General features: G+C 37.3%; 1 pseudogene; it reads left to right on the forward strand.

Annotated features, from left to right (window-relative positions):
- Window positions 1-21,201, forward strand: part of LOC129499124 (40S ribosomal protein S17-like) — a 61,780-nt pseudogene extending 40,579 nt beyond the window's left edge.
- Window positions 21,202-21,529: the final 328 nt, after the last annotated feature.

Here is a 21,529-nt window from a genome sequence, read left to right on the forward strand (position 1 = left end):
GTCAACAAAACTCAAAGACAACCTACAGAATGGGAGAAGATATTTGCAAATGACATATCAGATAAAGGGCTAGTATCCAAGATCTATAAAGAACTTATTAAACTCAACACCAAAGAAACAAACAATCCAATCCTGAAATGGGAAAAAGACATGAAGAGAAATCTCACAGAGGAAGACATAGACATGGCCAACACGCACATGAGAAAATGCTCTGCATCACTTGCCATCAGGGAAATACAAATCAAAACCACAATGAGATACCACCTCACACCAGTGAGAATGGGGAAAATTAACAAGGCAGGAAACCACAAATGTTGGAGAGGATGCGGAGAAAGGGAACCCTCTTACACTGTTGGTGGGAATGTGAACTGGTGCAGCCACTCTGGAAAACTGTGTGGAGGTTCCTCAAAGAGTTAAAAATAGACCTGCCCTACGACCCAGCAGTTGCACTGTTGGGGATTTACCCCAAAGATACAGATGCAATGAAATGCCGGGACACCTGCACCCCGATGTTTCTAGCAGCCATGTCCACAATAGCCAAACTGTGGAAGGAGCCTGGGTGTCCATCGAAAGATGAATGGATAAAGAAGATGTGGTCTATGTATACAATGGAATATTCCTCAGCCATTAGAAACGACAAATACCCACCATTTGCTTCAACATGGATGGAACTGGAGGGTATTGTGCTGAGTGAAGTAGAAGTAGAGTGTCGGAGAAGGACAAACAGTGTATGTTCTCATTCATTTGGGGAATATAAATAATAGTGAAAGGGAATAGAAGGGAAGGGAGAAGAAATGTGTGGGAAATATTAGAAAGGGAGACAGAACATAAAGATTCCTAACTCTGGGAAACGAACTAGGGGTGGTGGAAGGGGAGGAGGGCGGGGGGTGGGGATGACTGGGTGACGGGCACTGAGGGGGACACTTGACGGGATGAGCACTGGGTGTTATTCTGTATGTTGGTAAATTGAACACCATTAAAAATTAATTTATTAAAAAAATGGATTTAGCAATGTTGTAGTATATGTTGGTTAATAAATTTAAATAAAAAATATAAAAAAATCATTTGTATTTCCTTGGTGTTGGTAGTGATCTCACCTTTCTCATTCATGATTTTATTAATTAGAGTCTTCTCTCTCTTCTTTTTAATAAGGTTGGCTAATGGTTTATCTATCTTATTAATTCTTTCAAAGAACTAACTCCTGGTTTTGTTGATCTGTTCCACAGTTCCTCTGGTCTCGATTTCGTTGAGTTCTGCTCGAATCTTTATTAACTCTCTTCTTCTGCTGGGTGTAGGATCTATCTGCTGTTTTTTCTCTAGCTCCTTTATGTGTAAGGTTAGCTTTTGTATATGAGTTCTTTCCAGTTTTTGAATGGATGCTTGTATTGAGATGTATTTCCCCCTTAGGACTGCTTTTGCTGTGTCCCAAAGATTTTGAATGGTTGTATCTTCATTCTCATTAGTTTCCATGAAACTTTTGAATTCTTCCTTAATTTCCTACTTGACCCTTTCATCTTTCAGCAGGATGGTCCTTAACCTCCACGTGTTTGAGGTCCTTCCAAACTTCTTGTTGTGATTTAGTTCTAATTTCAAGGCGTTATGGTCTGAGAATATGCAGGGACGATCCCAATCTTTTGGCGTCAGTTCAGACCCGATATGTGACCCAGTATGTGGTCTATTCTGGAGAAAGTTCCATGTGCACTTGAGAAGAATGTGTACTCAGTTGAGTTTGGATGTAAAGTTCTGTAGATATCTGTGAAATCCATCTGGTCCAGTGTATCATTTACAGCTCTCGTTTCTTTGGAGATGTTGTGCTTAGAAGACCTATCGAGTATAGAAAGAGCTAGACTGAAGTCACCAAGTATAAATGTATTATTATCTAAGTATTTCTTCACTTGGTTAATAATTGGTTTAAGTATTTGGCAGCTCCCACATTCGGGGCATATATATTGAGGATTGTTAAGTCCTCTTGCTGGATAGATCCTTTAAGTATGATATAGTGTCCCTCTTCATCACTCACTGTAGTCTTCGGGTAAATTTTAGTTTATCTGATATAAGAATGGCTACCCCTGCTTTCTTTTGAGGACCATTTGAATGGTAAATGGTTCTCCAACCTTTTGTTTTCAGGCCGTAGGTGTCCTTCTGTCTAAAATGAGTCTCTTGTAGACAGCAAATAGATGGGTCCTGCTTTTTTATCCAGTCTGAAACCCTGCGCCTTGTGATGGGGTCATTAAGCCGTTCACGTTCAGAGTTACTATTGACAGATATGAGTTTAGTGTCATCATGATATCTATTCAGTCCTTGTTTTTGTGGATTGTTCCACTGAACTTCTTCTTAAAGGGGAATTTTAAGAGTCCCCCTTAAAATTTCTTGCAGAGCTGGTTTGGAGGTCACATATTCTTTCAGTTCCTGCCTGTCTTGGAAGCTCTTTATCTCTCCTTCCATTTTGAATGAGAGCCTTGCTGGATAAAGTATTCTTGGTTGCATGTTCTTCTCATTTAGGACACTGAATATATCCTGCCACCCTTTCTGGCCTGCCAGGTCTCTGTGGAGAGGTCTGCTGTTACCCTAATATTCCTCCCCATAAAGTCAGGTACTTCTTGTCTCTTGCTGCTTTAAGGATCTTCTCTTTATCTTTGGAATTTGCAAGCTTCACTATTAAATGTCGAGGTGTTGAACGGTTTTTATTGATTTTAGGGGGGGATCTCTCTATTTCCTGGATCTGAATGCCTGTTTCCCTTCCCAGATTGGGAAAGTTTTCAGCTAGGATTTGTTCAAATACATATTCTGGCCCTCTGGCCCTTTCGGCGCCCTCGGGAACCCCAATTAAACGTAGGTTTTTCTTCCTCAGGCTGTCATTTATTTCCCTTAATCTGTCTTCATGGTCTTTTAATTGTCTGTCTCTTTTTTCCTCAGTTTCCCTCTTTGCCATTAACTTGTCTTCTATGTCACTCACTCGTTCTTCCACCTCGTTAACCCTCATCGTTAGGACTTCTAGTTTGGATTGCATCTCATTCAATTGATTTTTAATTTCTGCCTGATTGGATCTAAATTCTGCAGTCATGAAGTCTCGTGAGTCCTTAATGCTTTTTTCTAGAGCCACCAGTAGCCGTATAATTGGGAAAAGGAGAAAAAGAGAGAGAAGGAAAGAAAAGAGAAAAAGAAAAAAGAAAAAGAAGAAAAAAAAGGAAAAAAGAGAAGAAAAAGAGAAAGAAAAAGAAAGAAAGGTGAAAAAAAGGGGTGGGGGAAGCAATCAGAAATCAAAAAGAAGAAAAATAAAAAACAAAAACAAAAACAAAAACACGGGGGAGTATCTTTTGATTCTGTAGACTTTAAGTCCCTTGACTTCCCCTGGAACTGGTCCCTCTGGCTGGTCTTCTGGGGGAGGGGCCTGGTGTGCTGATTTTCAGGTGTTAGCACTTGGGGGTGCTGCTCTGCCCCTGCCTGGTGCAGGGCTCAGTGGGGGTTGTTTACCCCGTGAGGCCCCAGGAGGAACAGCCGCAGTGGCGGGGCCAGCTCTGCAGCCTGGAGTCAGCCCCTGCAGTAACTACGGGGCTCTCTGTCCGCAGGGCCTGGAGGCTCCGGGCGGGCCGCTGATCTGCTCAGCTCTGGGCAGGAGCGTCCTCACTGTCCTGGGCCCTCCCGGCCTCTGCCTGTCCCGGGGGAGGCCGGATCCTGGGCTGTGTCCCGGTGCCCTGTGCTCCCGGGGCCTGCGCTGTTGGATTCGCGCTCCCGCCCCGCAGCCCCCTCCGCGGAGCCGCCGCCCGAGCCCCTCCGAGCTGCTCCGGCCCCGCCGTGCGCGCTGCAGCCCTTAGGGAGCTCGGGCGCTCTCCCGGGGCGCAGGTGCCTGTTAGTGTCCCAGGGAGCCCGAAGGCACCCCCGCCCTCCTGGGTCCTGCTCCAACTCCCTGCGGGCCCCTTTCCGCCCGGGAAGGTTGGTGCAGCTCCTGCTCCTCCGGGACGGGGCTCTCCTGTCCTGGGGACACTCGCTCCGGCCTCAGCCCGGCTCCTCGCGGGCCCCTCCCCCTCGGAGGCCTTTTGTTTCTTTATTTCTTTTTCCCCGTCTCCTACCTTGATAGAAGCGCGAACTCTTCTCCCTGTAGCGTTCCAGCTGGTCTCTCTTTACATCTCAGGCCGAATTCGTAGATTTTCAGGATGATTTGAAGGTTATCTAGGTAATTTGGTGGGGACGGGTGACTTGGGGACCCTGCTCTTCCGCCGTCTTCCCCTCCTCCCCTACCTCTTTTATGTTTGGTGTTTTATTTGTTTTTACTTTCTATTTATTTAGCTTACTTTATTTTTTTATTTTTATTTATTATTTATGATAGCTCAGAGAGAGAGAGAGAGAGACAGAGAGAGAGGCAGAGACACAGGCAGAGGGAGAAGCAGGCTCCACGCACTGGGAGCCCGACGTGGGATTCGATCCCGGGTCTCCCAGATCGCACCCTGGGCCAAAGGCAGGCACCAAACCAATGGCCATCCAGGGATCCCTTAGCTTACTTTATTAAAAAAATTATCCCAGTAATCTAGAGAAAAGGGCTAAACATGTCCCTAAGATCTGGGGAGTACACAAATACATTTATACTTAAGCACAACAAATGAACTATTGCATCATGGAATGGATTCACCTTCCAGATATAAAGGATACTTATGATTTAGTCAAGTAAATGGATGAGTCAAACAAAGCTGACTTAGCTTGACACCAAGTTAACATATAAAATTTAATCAGTAGAAATCCAGTATTCAGAGTAATGAGGAAGGTAGGTCTTCTAACTTTATGCAGATTATATCAAAACTGAAATTTATATCCTCAGTGAGTTCTAAAATTTATGAGGACTATTATGAAAGTCCTTAGACAATTTGCCTAATCTAAGAAAACTGGACAATATGTCATATGGGCAAATGAAAAATCAATTGAGATTTGTGGTTTGTAAAGGTGGTGGGAAAACAGCTTCACATGCTAATGGGAAAGAAAATTTATATTCATTCTGTGTGAACTGCTTTGGTCCGTTGCGCATATGAAAAAATTTTTATGCAAGGAAGCACTGCATTCCCTTAGCTCCTGTTTAGCTGCCAAAAGATTAAGTTTGTGCTCTGGTGACTGATTTATTCCTACTCTGATTTAGGTTGTGTGGGATGGCTCACATTCTGTCAGGGAGATAAAGAGTAAAAAAGCCCAAATTCCTTTTATTGGATTATTTATTTATTTATTTATTTATTTACCATTAGAAAGAACTGAAAGTCTGTATTATGAGGATTCAAACCAACAGACGGTTCCAGGTTAAAAACTTACGTTGTTTCGATTCCCTTTTCTTTCTCTTTTGCTGAAATTAAATATATCATTTCCAAAGCGAATCCCAGCAGGACTCAATTAATGAGGTGCCAAAACAGAACAATATCCCAACCTGGCAACTCCATAGTTTCTTTGCATGACTCTCTCTCTCTCTCTCTCTCTCTCTCTCTCTCTCTCTCTGTGTGTGTGTGTGTGTGTGTGTGTGTGTGTGTGTGTAAAGGATGGGATCTGGGAATTTATTGCTAACCAGCATTACTTAAAACATCAGGATTAAAAGGTCTGTTTACAAATGTGCCAATGCCAGAAAAGCAAATGATTCCCTTCTATTCTTTGTCCTATGTCATGGAAAAAGGGAAAATGTAGCTCTATGGAAGGAAAGTGATAGATTAGGCTATTGATATTAAACTAAAAGCACTGATAGTTATCCCTTACCTTACCTTGAATTTTGTTTCTGTATTTCTTCATTATTTGGGGTCTATAGCCAATAGTGTGTACGATGAAAGTCAGCTTATTTATTTTAATAACGGAATTTTTTTCTTTTAATATCATTTAGAGAATAACTTGAAATTGTTTTGATTACACATAGCTCCAACAATGGAGACAAAAACTAGTGGAGAGAAATTGTAAGGAAACAAGAAAGTTCTAACATGCCAATCTGTCTTTACAGAATAATAATGCCCTGAGGGGGATAGGTGGCTCCGTCAGTTAAGCATCTGACTCTTGATTTCAGCTCAGGTCCTGAGCTCAGTGTCCTGAGATCCAGCACTGGATGGGCTCATGCTGAGCATGGAGCCTGCTGGGGATTCTCTTTCTCTTTTTCCATCTGCCCTTCCCCAACCTATAAAGAATAAACAAACAAACAAACAAACAAACATTAAAGCCACTATCATTGCCCTGTGTCTTCATTAGCTCCCCAGGGTGATTTATTATAGGTTCTGAGATTTCTCATAAGAGCAAAACTGTAAACATCACAGAGAAAGAGAAGTTTTTCAGTATACATTTACAGTAATCAGTACAAGAATATAATAATTAAATATGCATTTAGTGATCAGTTGATATCAGATAATTTTTAAGAGCAGGATTTGATGACGTGGCTATTCATAGTTTAAGTTGTTCAGAAAGAGAAGAAGCACTTATAGAGAAACGAAATATATGATGAGAGGCAAAACCAGGGTTACATATAAAAATTTTCTTTTTTTAAAGATTTTATTTATTTATTCATGAGAGACACACAGAGAGAGAGAGCGCGAGAGGCAGAGACACAGGCAGAGGGAGAAGCAGGCTCCATGCAGGGAGCCCGAGGCGGGACTCGATCCCGGGACTCCAGGATCACACCTTGGGCTGAAGGCAGGTGCTAAACCGCTGAGCCACCCAGGGATCCCCACATATAAAAATTTTCTTAAGGTTGGGACAAACCAAATTAGGAATTTTAATTTAATTTTGTGAATTAAGTGTTTTAGGTCACACTGCTAATACATCAGTTTTTATTCAGTTTTATCATTCTGCCACCCCAGGAGGGAACATGTGCTTGGGAACACTTTCAAAGGAGAACCACATATTTTGCAAAGCAAGGATGAATGAGACTTGGTAAAAAAGAATGCTAACCATCAATATCTACCCACAAATAAAAATGTATTGGTAACAGATATGAAGCCATAGATGTATAAAATATCTTATATATTCTGATGATGCCATTAGACAAATATGACAAGATAAATCTTGTATTCAGAAAAATGAATTACATTTTCAGGAGAATTTTCTCTCTCATGCATCATACACAGTCATGTCTGTTTTACTTACTTTGTATAGCACTATGTCACAAATGTAAATCAATAGCTCTATTAAAAATGTCAAAGAGATTGGTGGAATTTACGTGCTAGTTCATATTTTATGTGCAACTATTTTTTTGTTTGTTGGGCAATTCATTTACTCTGACACCTCTAATTTTACAGAGTTGCCCTTTCAAACATAGAGTTGAGGCTGTTCTTTACATCAATATTCTATAACCTCCTTCATGTTTTCTCTACTCACTATCTAGACACAACTCTCATAAGAATGACCCACTTTGGGATCCCTGGGTGGCGCAGCGGTTTAGTGCCTGCCTTTGGCCCCGGGGCACGATCCTGGAGACCCAGGATCGAATCCCACGTCGGGCTCCCTGCATGGAGCCTGCTTCTCCCTCTGCCTGTGTCTCTGCCTCTCTCTCTCTCTCTCTCTGTGACTATCATGAATAAATAAATAAAATCTTTAAAAAAAAAGATTTAAAAAAAGAAGAAGAATGACCCACTTTTGTGATTGTTAGTGTCATTGCTGTCATTGCCAACAAGCAAGGAAATGTAGGGCTTGGTCTCCAGAGGCGAACTTTCTGGCAGCAAGCATTTCCAGGGTAAAGTTCACAACTTAAATAAACATTGTTCCAGGGGATCCCTGGGTGGCTCAGCAGTTTAGCACCTGCCTTCGGTCCAGGGCCTGATCCTGGAGTCCCGGGATCGAGTCCCGCATCGGGCTCCCTGCATGGAGCCTGCTTCTCCCTCTGCCTGTGTCTCTGTCTCTCTCTGTCTCTCATGAATGAATAAATAAAATCTTTAAAACAAACAAACAAACGACAAAAAAACATTGTTCCAGAACAGTAACAAATTCCCCAAAGAAGGACTTCAGTATTTTGCATCTTCTTTAGTCTGTGAAGTCTGTTTTATGCACCAAAATGGGGACAAAAATCAGTTCATTTTTCTATGTAAGGAGGAATGCAGAATAATCATGTTAGTCTTTTGGCATTAGTATTAATAGCATGCCACCAATCTTTTTGATAAATTTAGCAGTTACTCTCGGTAAATAACATCTCAGGAAAAAAAATGCTTTTTCTCACTCCTCTTTATACATATCTGTCAAGGCTGTATCCTGTGAACAACCTGAGTTTATAGCGTTGGGGTGTTCTTTCTGTATTTTATCCAATCTTCTCCTCTTTTATATTCAATTTGCTTAAAATTCTAAATATTTGTTTAAGGTTTCATCTTCTTCCTGAACTGGCAGACTTTAGATAATGTTAGTTATTCTTTTTTTCTGAAGGATTGTTATTCTTACATTTAGCTATATGCACATTTGTTGAGTACTTCTGGCCTCTCCCCTGGTCAGAAATGTTGGTTATAAAGACACCAAGGTAATGTGCACATAGAACTCAGGTGGCCCATACATTTTATTTTCTTTTTCATTAAAACAAGAAAAATCCATATGCACATAAATATATCAAATATGCATGTTTTTAGCCCTGCTTTTCCTCTTGGGCCAGTTAGATTAAGTACACCCTAAAACATACCTGACTGTTTTGTCCTTTCTGACTGGTGCAGTTTCAAGCCTCTTGTCATGTTGGCTTTGGTTTTATTTATATTACCCAAGGCTGTGGTGCAGAGGCCAGTAATGATAACAATAAGCAAAGCATGAGCTGAAGTTCTCTATAGATGCTAAAATCTTAATTTTCCCAACAAACCAACTTTATTCTCCTTCAGAGTTGTTTGGCATTTCAAAGTCCTTTGTACATCCATTTAAATTTCACGTTTGATTTGCCAATTTTTTTTGAAAGATGCCTCTTACAATTTTGATGAGATTTGCATTGAAGCTAAGAATCAATTTAGAGAGAGTAGCTATCTTAGTTAATAACCCTCATTATTTCCAACCACAAATATAGTACATTTCTCCATTTATATAGGCCTTTGTTCATATGGCACAAGAGCTTTTTGTTACTTTCAGTATACAGGTTTTTCATATCTTTTTCTCAGATTTATTCCTAAGGCCTTCATACTTTCATGTTATTATGCATTTAAGATTGCAATTTCCAATTTTTGTTGTTGATATACGAAAATTTTTGTATGTTAATCTTGTATCCTGCTGCCTTGCTAAATTCATGTGTTAGTTTTTGTAGCTTTTTTGTGGATTTTCAGATTTTTCCACATAGACTAGGAATTAGCAATCTTCTCAATAGGACCATGTAAGAAATATTGGATGTTGTAAGCCATAATATTTCTTCCTGGCTGCTCTTTTCCACCAATGTATTGTGAAAGTAGATAGAGATAATACCTAACTGAATGAGTGTTGTTGTGTTGCAATATTACAGTGATTAATTTTTGGATTTTAAATGAACCATGAGTTTCTGGGATAAACCCTATTTCATCATGATGCATTCTTGTATTTGTGTATGATTGGAATCCACTTGGCCAACTCTTGTTTGGAATATTAGCATCTGTGTTCATGAAGGCTATCAGCTGTCGTTTCCCTTCTTTTAATATTCTTGTCTAGACTTAGTAGCAAAGTAATAGTAGTATTATATAATGAGTTAGAAATTATTTTCTTTCTCTTAAAATGATCCGGATGAGTTTGTGTAGGACTTTTCCTATTTCTTCCTGAGATGTTTGGTAGAATTAGCAGATGAAGAGAACTGGGCCTTAAGTTTTTTTTGTGGGAAGATTTTTTACCTATAAATTCAACTTCTTTAATAGAGTGCTACTCATAATACCTGTTTATTCTTTAAATGAACTTTGGTAGTTTGTGTCTTTTAAGAAATTTGGCCATTTCAGTCATAGTTTCAAATTTAATGGCATGAAATTATTCATAATACTCTCTTACTATTTGTTAAAAATCTGTAGTAGATATCATGATGTGACCCCCCTCATTCCTGATGTTGGCTCTTTCTGTCACTCTCTTTTCCCCGATCAGTTTGGCTAAAAGTATGTCAATTTTGTTTCCTCAAAGGGCCAGTTTGGTTTCTTTCCTTCTTTCTTTTTTTTACTTTTTTTTTTTCTAGCTTTTGATATCACTAATTTATACTCTAATCTCTATTATGTCCTTTTCTCCACTTTCTCTGGGTTTAATTTGCTCTCTTTCCCAGTGTTTTGTTTTGGTTTTTTATAAGATTTTATTTATGTATTTGACAGATAGAGCATGCATAACCAGGGGGAAATGGCAGGCAGAGAGGGAGAAGCAGGCAGACACTCAACCAACTGAGCTGAGCCACCCAGGTGACCTCTTTCCCAGTGTTGTAAGATGAAATTGAGGTCACTGATTTGAGACTTGAGTTCTTTTTTTTTTTTTTTTTGCTTAATATGAGCCTTTATTGCTATAAATTTTTTGTAAATAATATTAAAGTGGCATCCTGCAAATACTTTGTTTCATTTTCATTCCATCAAAGTGCCTTTTAATTTTCCTTTGGATTTCTTCATTCATCTATTTGTTATTTAAATGTCTATTATTGAGCTTCTGAATATTTAGGATTTTTTTTTAATATTTAGGATTTTCTAGTTGTCTTCTCATTGGTTTATAATTTAGTCCCATATTGGTGGTGAACATATTTTGTAAGATTTGGACCCTTTTAAGTTTATTGATATTTGATTAATAATCTAAAATATATCTTATCTTGATAAATATTCCATGTGTACTTGAAGCAAATGAGTATTCTGACATGCATAAATGTCGATTAGGTCAAAGTGCTTTATTGAAGTATTCTATATCCTTATTGACATTCTGAATATTTGTTTTATTGTTGAGTGAGAGTTACTGCTATAAATACTGATTTGTCTATTTCTCTTGCATTTGTATTATTTTGCATCTTTATGTTTTGAGGCTCAATATGAGGTATGTAAATACTTAGATTAAAAAAATCCTCTTCAATAATCAAATTCTTACTGTTCTAAAATGACTTTCTTTGCCCTTGGGCATATTCTCTGTTCTGATAACTACTTTACCTGATATTAACATAGACAAGTTTTCTTTTGATTAGCTTTATTGTGGTCTATATTTTTCTTATTTTTTAGCTGTACCTTTTTTTTAAAGTGGTTGTTGTTTTGTTTTGTTTTGTTTTTTCATTATACGCAGTACAGTTTGGCTTTACACTTTAATCAAATCTAACTGTCTTGAATTTTTAATTAGCAACTTATAGTTAATGTGTTTACCATTACAGTTAGGCTCAGATGGATCAACCTGTAATTTATTTTCTGTTTGCTCCATCTCTTTTTTTGTCTCTGTTCCTTCTGTTTTTGCTTTCTTTTGGGTTAATTGAATATTATTTTTTCCATTTTATCTACTTTATTAGTGAATTAGCTCTTTATGACTTTGGTTCTTGTTTTATGTTTTATAGAATACACATTTAAATTACCAATCTACTCTCAAGTGACAGCATACTTCATGCTTACATTGTAAGTGTCTTAAGATAGTATACTTTTATTTATCTCAGGCAGACTTCCATCCTATTATTGCACTGTTGATTTTTTACATATGTTTTACATTCCATATTCCATGGTTATTTTTAAAGAGTCATTTTAAAAAATAAGAAAAAAATGTCATATGTAGTTACCATTTCTGGTACTTTTTATTCCTTTGCATAGATGAATATTCCCATCTGGCATAATTTTTCTTCTGCCTATAATTCACTGTTATTGTACTGCAAGTCTGAAAATCTGTGCTAAGATGTGGGAGAGGTGAAGCACTCTATTATCTTATGTATGCATGCCAGTCTTTAGAGGTCCTATGTCCCTGTATCCTCCACAAGTGTGAGTCAGGAAGGCCAGTGGGGCTGGAAGCAGGTAAAGTTTTTCTTAGTTGTAGGCTTTTGTTTGGGACAACACTCCAGGCATAATTCAAGTTGGTTACTTTTCCCTCTTCCTGCTGGATCAAGTAGAGGATTTTTTTAGGCTCTTCCCAATGAGAAATTGTTTCACTTGGAGGTGAAAACCACTGGAAGTATGGTGGCTTCCTAAGACTAAGCCCTTAGAGTTTCTCAGGCTTATGCTACCTTATCCGGAATTTGTCAAAATTATTTATGGCTTTCTACCTTCCTATTGCTCCAGTGGCTTCTGCTCAAGGTAAGATGATATTGGTTATGATTTTCTGTATTTGCCCAGTTTTCCAGAACTTGGGCAGTCTGCTGCTTCAATTTCCTGTAAACTTCAATAAAAATCATTAAGAACCAGTTTTTTTCAGTTTATACATGTTCTAAAGCTATGAAAGGCAACTTTCAAGGCCTTTACATGTTGGACCTGAAACTAAAAATGGAAAACATTTTTAATAACTGATATAATGTATTTCACTGTTAATTCCAACATCTGCACTGAGCTTAAGAGATTTATTTCTCTCCTCCTTATTGATCTTATTTTCCTGATATGCCTGGTAATCTTTTTCTGGATGCCAGACGTTATAAATTTTTACCTGGCTGGAGTCTTGGATATTTTATATGCCTAAAAATATTGAGCTTTGTTCTGGGATGCATTTAAGTTACTTAGTAGTTTGATTCTTTCAGATATTGGTTTCATGATTTGTTAGGCAAAACTAAAGCAGTGTCAATCTAGAAAAAATTATTCTTGATCATAGAGGCACCCATCTATATAACTCTGCCCAGTGTCTTGTGGATCATGAGGTTTTCCAGTCTGGCTCCTGGGAGCAAGCACTATTCCAGGTCCTAATTTAGATCCAGGCATTGTCACCTCTTGGGTTTCAGGCTAAAGGTAAGCTTTTTAATCTTTACTATTTGGATAACCATTTTTATACCAACAGCATAAAAAGTATCATTTGAAAGTTTTTATCTTTACCATTTGGATAACAGAATCTATGCTTTAAAACAGTTTAATTAAATGGAATAATACATAACAAGAAACTAGTTTGCCCTCAAATCCTGCTACAAGTACACTTACCAGTTGGGAGTTTTTAATTTAACATTAGCCTAAATCACATGATGGCTGATTTTGACAGAAGATAAATACCACCAGGATTCCAAAAAAGAAAGAAGAAAAGATTAGATGAGGGGTAGGAAGGTCAAATTAGTTTCTGTAAAGCCAAAGGGAATTTTGTTGTCACATACCTTCCTGTTGCTTTAACTTCACATGAGCTTTAAAATTTAAGATTGGAAACCTGGGTTTTTATTTATTTTAAAGTGATATATTTTCAAATGGTAAGTCAATTTTTACTTGATCTATGTAGAAAGATCATATTCTGGGTAACCAGTAGGTATGGATATAGATAGATATCTAAAAAAAGATAACTTTTTTTTAATGTAAACAGTTTTATTTAGAAACAGATAGGTACCTGTTTGCATTATAGAATATAAAACTTGGTTTACACTCTATAAAAAATAACCAGTATCCAAATTCAAGAGAGCTAGCATTCATAGAACACACAATGTAGGTGTGTAGCTACTGTTCACCAGCCTCAGGCTTAACTTAAACCAAAAATATAATCCAGGGGGATGATGAGTACAACACTTGGTGCTGAGCACCCAGCATCCAGAAGTTGCCATTTTAGCATAGATATGAAGGTTTGCTTTCTAAGTGCATGACTTTTTTTTTTTATAGAAGAACAGAGAGATGGCGTTTATTTGCATGCAGACAAGCAAGAGATTTTTATACTGCCTCTCTCTACCTCATGATAGCGCCTATTTTACAGTCATGAAATCTAATCTTGACATTGCTTTGTTACCCATTAACATTTTACAGATTGAATTCATCTACCTTAAACTTTCTACTGGAGTACATGTAGACCTCTGATTCACCCTGAATTCAGCTACTCTAAAGCATTTCTGGTACAGGCATTGGTGGCATAGACTGACCTCAAGTTAATTTTAATACCATTGGTTTTGTTTTGCTGCATTGTTTGCCTTAATCTTTGTACTGTGTTCAGATTTCATAATGTTATAGCTAGATATTTATCCTGCTGAAGGAAACTGCCAGATGCAAGGCAACATCAGTTCTTTAGTTATTGGATATGATTGAACTTTGGGTTTGAAAGTGATCGCTAGAGAAGTAATGTCTTTTTAAATTAGTATGGAGGTAATTTTTTTTTTTACTATAGGAATTGACCTGCACATGTGAAGGCTGAGAAGTCCTATGATCTGCCACCTGCAAACTGAAGAAACAGGAAGGGCAGTCAAGTTCAGTCCAAGTCTGATAGCCTGAGAATAGGGGAGCTGATCATAAGTCCTGGTCTGAGTCTAAAACCTCAAGAACTAGAAATATCATAGAAGAGGGTACAAGATAGATTCAGAAGCACCCATTTATGACAGTAGGGGAATACAGATGTCTCAGCTCTAGCAGACAAAGAAAATTTACCCTTATTCCACCTTTTTGTTCTGTTTAAGCACTCAGGGGATTGTAAGATGCTCACCCACATTAGTAAAGGCAATTTTCTTTACTAAGTCTACTGATTCAAAAACTAATCTTTTTTAGAGATGCACTCAAAGAAACACCCAGAAATAATGTTTACCAGCTATCTGGGCATCTTTACCCAGTCAAGAAGACATATAAAGTTAGTAATCACAATAATCTAGATACTGCAGAATGTAGTTTTCAAAGATAGCTGTACAAATATTTATTCTAACTCCCACTTTTTCATTGAGAGGTAAATCTATGTTTTCTCCCCTGTAAACTGGATGAATCTGTGTAACTGCCTCGATCAATAAACTCCAAAGGAAATGACACAGCGTAGCTTTTAAGGACAGGTAATAAATGGCAGTAGGATTACTTGAGGCTGGTCTCTCTCTCTCTCTCTCTCTCTCTCTCTCTCTCTCTCTCTCAGTTCAAATGTTGTTATAGCCATGCTGGGACATCAAAAATTAAAAGCACAAAATGTTGCAGAAGGCATTTCCATGGAGAAAGTAAACAACTCTGCTGTCACTTTTCCTTAAGAACATTGGTTATTTCTACGCACAAGGCAAGAGATTAACATTCCCACAATTTGGGCAAAGGCATTAAAATAAAAAGTGACTAAATCAGCATAGCTTTCAATAATCATCAAAGGCTGGAGAGAATACAATAACAGTAACAATGACACATTAAGCATTAAGGAGCCAGAATTCTGAATGGTGAATTGAGGTTTAAGTCTGCCAGTTTTTCCCTCAAAATGTTTGGTAATTTCAGAAGTTATTTGGGACCTGAGGCTAAGGGACAAAGCAAAAAGTCTCTGAAAAGCAGAGTTGAAAGCTTAGAGTTAAGATTTCTACAGCAGATAATGCCCTGGTTATAGTCTCAATCTCTAATATGCATGACAGTTTCAGTTGATGAAGCTCTAGTAGTGAAAATTATTTAGAGGTAAATGGAACCCTAACAGAAATGCAACCTTTCCCACAGCTGAGTCAGTACATGGCAGAATTAAATCAATCACTGAACATGCCTAAGAAAGTAAAAACTGACAAAAACAAAAAGTAAAGTCAATAGATGTGAAAACAAAATAGGACATTGGAACATATTATTTTCAGTATCTGAGAAAGAAGAAAACAAAAAAGAACTTTAAGAAAATTGTTTGAAGTAACTCTAGGGCCATGCAGTGGAAAGCAGCAGAAATCTGTCTCCCTACCTAGTCAACAACTGCACTGGTAGAACCTGTCTGCTGTAACTATTTTGGAACTCTGGCTTGCTTCTTCCAGTGGAAAGCGTAGGTGGCAAGTTGCAGTTAAATGGATTGTTCAGTTCTTAGCACAATAGTAGCTACCTGTCTGCTACCACAGGCAATTACATACATGTTTCAGGGTCAGCTGCACAGAGCATGTGGGAGCCAGGATGGGAAAAAAAGGGCACTGCCCTTCAAATATTGGAAATCCGATAACTGATTGTTATCAGACATGCAGACTGACACGGGGGCAACCACTGTTGTTGAACCTCCTCCCATTGTTGCAAGCCCTTCTCCCTTCCAGAGCATTTAAAGTGACTTTCATAGGACTTAAAGAGTCAGCTTATTCCCTCCATCTTCATTTTTCTTTTTCTCCTTTGGGAGCCAGACACTGAAGACTAGCACATTCAAAAGACACTGCATATGCAGGGGAAATTAGAAAGACTTTGTGCATGACAATGGGAAAACACAGGCTCAGAAAAGATGAGAAAACATTACCTTTACACTTGATCCTGATCCTCAGCACAGAGAGAGTCTACAACAATGAAACAAACAAAACCCACAGCAAACCCTAGGGAAGATAGGGATGAGAGGACCTGATTTCCAGAGTTACCACATTATTAGATTCAAATGTCTAGTTTTAAACCTAAAATCTCGGGATCCCTGGGTGGCGCAGCAGTTTGGCGCCTGCCTTTGGCCCAGGGCGCGATCCTGGAGACCCGGGATCGAATCCCACGTCGGGCTCCCGGTGCATGGAGCCTGCTTCTCCCTCTGCCTATGTCTCTGCCTCTCTCTCTTTCTCTCTCTGTGACTATCATAAAGAAATAAAAATTAAAAAAAATAAAATAAAATAAACCTAAAATCTCAAGGCATACAAAGAACTAGCAAATTATGATCCACTCAAAGGAAAAAACAAACCAACATAAACTGTCCCTCAAAAAGACCTGTTAGTGAATCTACTAGACAAAAACTTCAAAACAATTATCTTAAAGATACTCAAAGAACTAAAGGAAGCCATGGAGAAAGTCAAGAAATAATGTATGAACAAGATGGAGATAACACTGAGTAATAGAAAACATAAAATAAACCAAGAAGAAATTCTGGAGCTAAGAAGTGTAGTGACTGATATGAAAAATTTGCTGAAGAGATTCAAAGGCAGATTTATTTGAGCATGTAAGAGAAGAAACAGTGAATGTGAAGATAGGACAATGAAAAGTATCAAGTCTGAGGAATAGAAAGGAAAAAAGACTAAAGAAAAGTGAATAGAGCCTAAGAAACATGTGGGATACCATCAGGTGGACCAATATATGCATCATGGGAGTCCCACAAAGAGATGTGAGGAAGAAACACAATATTTGAAAACAGATGAGAAACACAATATTTGAAATATCTGAAAGCCTCCCAAATTTGAAAGATATGTGAATATTAACATCCAAGAAGCTTAATGAAGTGCAAGTAGATTGAGCCAAAGAGACCCACAATGAGACACATGGTAATCAAACTATTAAAAGACTATGACAAAGAAAAATGTAAATTTTAGAAGGACAGCCAAGAAATGAATCATCTCATACAAAGGATCCTCAGTAAGATTGTTAACATATTTCTCATCAAAAACTTGGGAGACCAAAAGGCAGTGAGTTGATAGATACAAAATGCTGAACGAAAAATATTAACTGAGAATCCTATATCCAGCAAAATGGTCATTCAAAATGAGAAAAAATTAAAAAATAAAAAAATAAAACAAAATGAGAAAAAATAAAGATATTCTCACATAAACAAATTAGCTCTGCCCTGCAAAAATGCTAGAAGGAGATCCTTCAGGTTGAAAGGACACTAGCCAGTAAATTTAAGCCATATAGAGAAATAAAGTTTTCAGTAAAAGTAAATAAATGGGCAATTTTAAAAGCTAGTATGTTGTAACAAGGGTATGTAACTTAACTTTTTGTTTTCTACATGATTTAATAGCAAACATTAAAAAATAAAATAAGTACTAGTCTAAAAGGTAGTATTATTATCAATTTAGTTTATAACTCATAGTTTTCTACATAATTAGAGATGAATGCATTAGCATTATTAGTCTTTTAAGAAACACGTTATGAACATGTGATTTTGTGACATCAACAACTGAAAGGAGTAGGGATAGAAAAGTTAAAGGAGCAGTCTTTGCATGTTATTAAAATTAAGTTGGTATAAACTCAAACTGGTGTTATAATCTTATGGGATGCCTGGGTGGCTCAGTGGTTGAGTGTCTGCCTTTAGCTCAGATCATGACTTCAGGTTCTCAGGGTGGAGTCCCACATAGCGCTCCCTGCAGGGAGCATGCTTCTCCCTCTGCCTATGTCTCTGTTTCTCTCTGTGTCTCTCATGAATAAATAAATAAAATCTTAAAAAAAGAGATTACTTTCAAAACTCAATTATTTCTTCATTTAATGTGGTGAAAAAGAAAAATTACATGACCATCTCAAATAGAAACACAGAAGTCATCTGGTAAAATACAAGACACATTCAGGAAAAAAACTCATAAAAATATTACTCATAAATATTTCTTAAAACTAGCACCAGTGAATTTTATACTTAATGGTGAAATAGTTAAGGCTTTACCTTTGAAATGAGGGATGATATAAAAATACTCATCATTACCACTTCATCCAAAGCTCTAGAACTTTAGTAAGAAAAGAAAAAGAAACACAATTGAAGTTATCTGAAGAATAAAATGGAAATCTTTTTATTTACTTTCTTTTTATGTAGAAAAATCCAAAGAATCTGAAGATAAAATATTAAACAAAATAAATGAATTTTGCCAACAAACTTCTTGAATAAAACAAAGTTGTGTGCCAAATAATTAAAGGATAAAATTTGAAAAGCAGTCACTTATAAAAATGATAGAAAATATCAAGTACCTAGGAATACATCTAAAATTCTGTTAGTCCAAAAGTATCTAACATTTATGAGACAAATTAAAGATGATCTAATTAAATAGAAATATATGTTCAGGATTTGAATGACTCAATATTGCTAAACATACCATAACTGGCCAAATTTACCAGTAGTATTAATAGACATCTTTGTCAAAATTGAAAGCTGATTCTTCAAATTGTAGGAAAATGAAAAGTGTCAAGAAAAACCCATATAATCTTAAAGAAAATAAAATTGGATAGCACATACCATCAGACATCAAGACTCATTATAATGCCACAAGAAGTAAAACAAATTGGTAAGGTGACAGAATAGACAAACCACCTAATGGGAAAAAGTAGATTTCTGACCCATTTCAATACAAATATGGCCACTGGATTTAAAAACCTGTCACTGAGATGTGTTTGGAGAAAGAATCATCTTTTAATAAATGGTGCTGGGTTTAACTGATACATAGAAGAAAAAAGATCTTGAAAAATACCTTACAGCATAAACAAATATCAATTCCAGATGGATTGCTGTCCTGAATGTGAAAAGTAGAACCATAAAACTTATTGATGATAATATTACAGAATATTTTCATAATCCTGAAATAAGCACAGATTCATCAAAGCCATGAAATCATATTAAACTTACATGAACATTTTATTTAATAAATTTGACATCATTAAAATTAATGACTTTTGTTCCCCAAATAATTTTCATATATCATGCAATGGCTTGCATCTGATATATATAAAGAACACCTTCAAATCCATAAGAAAAAGAGGGCAGTCTCACTAAAAAATATGTAATAGTTTTGAACAGGAATTCAATGAAGATAATGCCTCATTCTCATAATGATATGACAAAGGACTTTGTGTTTTTTGTTATCAGTGATTTTTAAATGAAAAATCAAAGTGAGATACCCTTATATACCTACAGAAATAGACTAAGAATTAATATGTAAACAAATTGTCAATAACAGATGAGAAACAAACTCTCAAACACTCCTAGCAATCTGTTTCTTTTTTTTTTTCTTTCTTTTTTTTTTTTAGGAAAAATGGCCATGTCTACTAAACATATCCTAAGACACCAGTGTAACTTCTAGGAATCTACCTAATGGAAATGAGGCCATATGCCATCAACAGTAAAGTGGCTTAATTATTTAGAGACACAACCTTGAATCAATTAAAATATGTATTAACAGTGAAATGGACAAACACATTCTATGTGTGATTTATTATATAGATAATATATATCAAATAAAATATTAAAAAATATTCCAAGTTTGCATTTATTGAGCTATGTTTTTGGTAGGAGCCATGAAAGCAAATCTCTACAAGGACTCATGATACAGCATGTACCATCTAAATGAGACAAACTATGCATAACTCCAGCAAAATACTATCATAAAAGATTGTGAATTGACTGTGGCCATATTTTCTAATATATTAAAGAAGCTAGAAATATTTTTCTAAACTGTATGTTCTAATACATTATGGAAGCTAGATGTTTTTGTGAAATTTTCTAATTTTAAATGTCTTCTTTATTCCCTAAAACAGTATCCCAGCATAAAAAATGTAAAATGTGTTGGGTCCATGGGCCAATGTTTGGTGCTCATTAGGATCTTGGTATCAAGATCATTATGATCAGCTGATTACCAAAAAAATACAAAAACACTAATTTAAAAGGATGTATGCATCCCATGTTTATTGCAGCATTATTTACAAGAGCAAAATTATGGAAGCAGCCCAAGCATCCATCCATTGATGAATGGTTGAAGATGTAGTATACACACACACACACACACACACACACACACACACAGTGGGATATTGTGTGTGTGTGTATATATATACACACACACAAGAAAAATGAAATCTTGCCATTAGTCATGACATGGATGGAGCTAGAGGGTATAATGCTAAGTGAAATAAGTCAATCAGAGAAAAAGCGAATACCATGTGATTTCACTCATAGTTGGAATTAAAGAAAACAAGTGAACAAAGGAAGAAAAAGAGACAAACCAAAAAGCAGACTCTTAACTGTAGAAAACAGATGGTCACCAGAGGGAGGATGGGTAGGGGATGGGGTAGTAGGGGAAGGAGATTAATAGTACACTTAACTTGATGAGCACCAGGTGAGGTCGGGATTGTTAGATAGCTACACTGTACACCTGAAACTAATGCAGCACTGTATGTTAACTCCAGTGGGATTAAAACAAAATTTTAGTACTATACCCGCCAACGTGGGCCGCGTTCACACCAAAACCGTGAAGACGGCAGTCCCAGTCATCGACAAGTACTACCTGCGCCTGGGGAAGGACCTCCACACCAATAAGCACGTGTGCGAGGAGACTGCCATCATCCCCAGCAAGAAGCTCCGCAACGAGATCGCAGGCTACGTCACACATTGGATGAAGCGGATTCAGCGGGCCCGAGGAGAGCCATCTCCATCCAGTTGCAAGAGGAGGAGAGAGAAAGGAGGGAGAATTACATGCCCGAGATTTCAGCCCTGGATCAGGAAATCATCGAGGTAGATCCTGACACTAAGTTGATGTTGAAACTCTTGGACTCTGGAAGCCTGTCCAACTTGCAGGTCACTCAGCCTGCAGTTGGGATGAATCTCAAAACAACACGGGGAGCTGTTTGAATCTTTCCGTTGTGCTGTAATATCTTCAATAACCCTTGGACAACAACAGCAAAAATAAAATAAAACAAAATTTTAAAAGATCTTGAGAATATATTTCTTTATTTTGTAACTTTTGGTAGGGGAAATGTATACGTGCCCTTTTGTATGTGCTTAGGCCATCTCTGTGCAGTGTTAAGTTTTTTTTGGTTGTTGTCGTTTCCTTATCATGATATATTTCCTTCTTAGCTACCTGAGCTTTCACAAGTCACGTTTATTCTTTTCCCCAGATCAGCTGACTGCTAACCATGTCAGTCTGCACTTCATCATTAATATGGAATGGTCACAATCC

This window comes from Nyctereutes procyonoides, unplaced genomic scaffold (genome assembly GCF_905146905.1).
Source record: "Nyctereutes procyonoides isolate TBG_1078 unplaced genomic scaffold, NYPRO_anot_genome, whole genome shotgun sequence".
Lineage (NCBI taxonomy): Eukaryota > Metazoa > Chordata > Mammalia > Carnivora > Canidae > Nyctereutes > Nyctereutes procyonoides.